This window comes from Seriola dumerili, unplaced genomic scaffold (genome assembly GCF_002260705.1).
Source record: "Seriola dumerili isolate Sdu_G_001 unplaced genomic scaffold, Sdu_1.0 BDQW01001125.1, whole genome shotgun sequence".
NCBI classification, from domain to species: Eukaryota; Metazoa; Chordata; class Actinopteri; order Carangiformes; family Carangidae; genus Seriola; species Seriola dumerili.
Window position 1 is genome coordinate 185102 of NW_019175380.1, and position 3929 is coordinate 189030.

The window sequence follows — 3929 nt, forward strand, 5'->3', positions numbered from 1 at the left end:
CTGATCACCAGAAACAAACCCATGGAGCACAGAGTGAAGATAATCTCACAAAAGCTGAGGCAAGTAAGAAACTACACAAAATCCCAAACATCATCATTAAAGCAGCAGGTAAAGGCTCCAAGACCATTTTAATAAACAATTAATATACTCCAGAGGCACATAGACAACAACAACTCTATACACCCACAACCAGGCAGCATCCAACCACAAATAAGACCAATAGTTGAATCACTTTACACAAAAAGATACAATAAGGCAAAACGAAGAAAAGAAAATTCAAAAGCTTCTTCCACCGCTGGTGTTTGAAGTGTCAACTTGGATCACATCTGGACTCCCACTTCTTCTTCTTCCTCTTCCTCTTCTCTCTGCAGCAGCAGCAGCTGATGATGGAGACTCTGCTCTGGTGCACATGTGAAGTCTAATCTGCTGCCGCTGGCTGGTTGGAGCTGGTTGGAGCTTTGTGGCAGCGATGTGGGAAGAACAGTGAGCAGGCGTTCAGATTAAACAGCAGCATGTCTGAGTGAACAGAGAACCAGACACAGATATTACCCTGAGCTCAGTCAGAGAACTCCTCAGGGTGCGGAGGAGGAGCAGAGGGCCTCTACTTATTAAGACTCTTCAAAACCACATCTGACCTCCTTTATGTTGTCCCCCAGGCCCTCAGTTATTAATGAAGTCCAGAGACACACCAGGCTCATTACTTGACCATCAAGGTCACATTAACAGGAGAAGATGAACCCGGTTGAGGTTCTGGCTGCTGGACTCTGCTGCCGTTTCCACTTTGCTGAATTTGGCTTCACAGTTTGATCAAAAACAGTTCAATTCAATATCTGAGACGCTGCCACATAAGTCTGGAGCATGGAGATCTGCTCAGGCCTCTACAAACCACTGTGACTTCATTCCTTTACTCACCAACAGCTGTCTCCAGAGGTGGAAACCAACACCAATGTCTCTATCTACGTCTTTTCTTCTACTGAAGTTAGCATGCTAACCAGCTAGCCCTGGTCCGTCTCATCCCTTTCTGACTTTCTTTCTCAGAGGACGTATTATTGCCTCTTATCTCGTAAACGCAACGATGGCTGAAGCTCTCGTCACGTGACAATCACCGCCACCTGCTCACGACAAGAGACCGCATCTGACATCAGAGAAACTTAAAAATCGTCCCTTCCAGTCGAGTTGAACCTGCACGGACACCGATGGGTAACATTGTTAAGGTTTTCCAAAACTTCCCTCTCTCTCGTTCAGCTCTGTGTTTGGTCTCCAGCTCCTGAGGGAAACGTCTGACTCTTTAGCTGCTAAACGCTCCACTGTGTTCACCAGCTGAGTCTCTATTTTTAGGATGACCTTTGTACGATGTAGTTTTTTTTTACGTTACATCTTGTTTCCTCTCACATTTGTGGAGCACCTCATAAAGATTCTCTTAAATCTAAAGTCAACTAAATACAGTGTCACCCATGACCTCTATCGGACATTCCCCTGACCTTTCTACCAACCTGAGACAATGATCTTGCTCTTTGCTGCAGGTTGTGGACAGCGGCCGTTTACAGATGTTTCTCTGAGAACAGCAGCTGCAGAGAGTGAACCTGAACAGTAAAGCTGTGTCTGGACAGAAATTGAATTATTGTGGCTTTAAGAAAGAGACGAATGAAGTTTCAGACCTTGTTTCTAGACATCAGATCATGATGCATCCTGCGTGTCGATGACAAACTGATTCAGCCTGAAAATCGTGAACCTCCTGTGAAATTGATAGTGTTATTATGTCCCACAAACACAGATAAGTTTCTTTCCACCTTCATCCCTCCTCCTCCTCCTCCGCCTCCTCCTCCTCCGCCTGGCTGCAGACAGTGATGGAGGTCCTGCAGTGTTAAAGTGAGGCAGGTCGGCTCTGCGGCTGTCTGCTCTCAGCTTGCTCACACTGATAAGGTTCAGAGTTTAGAGAAGTTGTGCAGCTGCCAGGTCGTTTATTTAAAGCTGTGATAAGGTTGGTCAGTCTCAGTGAGCTGGTGGGGGGGTGGGGTGTGTGTGTGTGTGTGTGTGTGTGTGTGTGGGGTGTCGATGGGTTGTTGGTCAATTTACTCCAGAAAAAATGAACTGGCATTCTGTGTTGGAAATGCGAATAATATTTCTCTATATTTCTCTAAGTTTCCGGTCGACTGAGTGAAAACTTTCATGGAAGTTTGAGATACCTGCGGAGGATGAAGGAGAAGGACCAACAGAAATATCAAGTTATCAACACAATGAACAATGTTCGAGCTGCAGGTTGAATCTGAAAGACACTCACCAGTACACCTGTATGTGCCCCTCCCACATTCAACCACCTGAGTCTCCTGGACGACACACAGGTGGTCTCCATTTAACTCACTGTGATTGAGACGAGTGTGTGTGTCATGGCAAAACGTGGCCCAGAAACAGACCACATAGAGTCGACTGTTGTAGAACTGTGAGTAGATTTAAAAAGAAAACCAACAAAACAGCAACAACTAAAAAGTCTGTTATTTCAGAACTTTTGGTCACGTGTCTTACAGATCATGTGACCGGCGTCCACGATGACTCCACCTTCTGTCAGCAGAGATCCGGGCGGAGCCGCCGGCGTGAGCCCCGGGCCTGTCTCCTCCTCTCTCAGGCGGTGATCGGTGGGAAGAGAAAACCAGACGCAGCGGCAGATGTTTCCTGGCTGAGAGGATCGTGAAACCATCCGTCTGACATCACATCATCAGATCGCGTCTTATTACATTAGAGTCAGTGTCACGTTTATCTGAATTTATCAAAGGCGGAGACAGAAACTGACTGACGGGAAGACAAAGAGGCTCCTGCTGCACGATCAGTCTGTAACAAGAGACGAAGCTGCTTCTGTTTGAAAATGAAAACAGTTTCAATTAAACCATCACACCCTGAACCTGCAGGAAAAACACACCAAACTTTCCCTGTGCTGCCACCTGCTGGTGAAAAATAACGGAAGCGACAACACGTGTATTTAAATGAACTTCTAGTGGTAAAATGGAGCATGAACATGCGGCCATATTGTTTTTTGGCTGTGGATTTTTTTTTTCCATTGGACTGAAAGTTGTTGTGTGTGTGTGTGTGTGTGTGTGTGTGTGTGTGTGTGTGTGCCAGGACGAGGAGGTGATTGGTGGACATAAGGAGCCAAGACGGTGCGGCCGAGCTGCAGGGGGAGAAACTCTCTCTCTCTCTCTCTCTCTCTCTCTCTCTGAGGGGCATCAGCCCAGGTGCTCCCAGTCACACTGATGTGACAGCCCCGCCCACCACTCACCTGCAGGACATCAGCAGGTGAGTGCTCGCTCTCAGGAGAGCAGAGCACAACCTACGCTTCAGGTTTTTACTAAATAATTTTAAAAATATTTAGATTCTAATAATCATGGTTTTATATAAACAACATATAAACGTCTGCTGCAAATAAACACCTGAACTTTATTTCTAGCACCTACCATAAATAATGTAAATTCAATATAATGCTGTGTTGTGTTTCCCAGTGACGATGCATTATCTATGACAGACTGACAGATCAATCGATAGACACACACATCCAGTTATATGTGAAAAATGAGACGGTGTCAAACAACGACAGATTGATTCATGTGGTGATCCACTTCCTGCCGTCGGTCCAAGCGCCAAAGTCTTTTCCTTCTGTGCACGATAAATTCCATTTACTTCAAATTTCTCTTTTTGTTCCTCTATTGACGGGAAACTGAACTCCTGGTTCACAGGACAGAGACGCTCATTCACACACAGTGAGACTTCCAGACCGACGTCTCTGTTAGATGAGTGGCCATGAGGGTTTGTGATCCTGCGTCTTTTGATCTGTTGATGTGAACATTTTGCTGCTATTTGATCGTAAATGAAACAAAACATAAAACCAAAGGAAATGGACAGATCTTTTTTTTATATATAAGCATGGCACCAGATTAAAG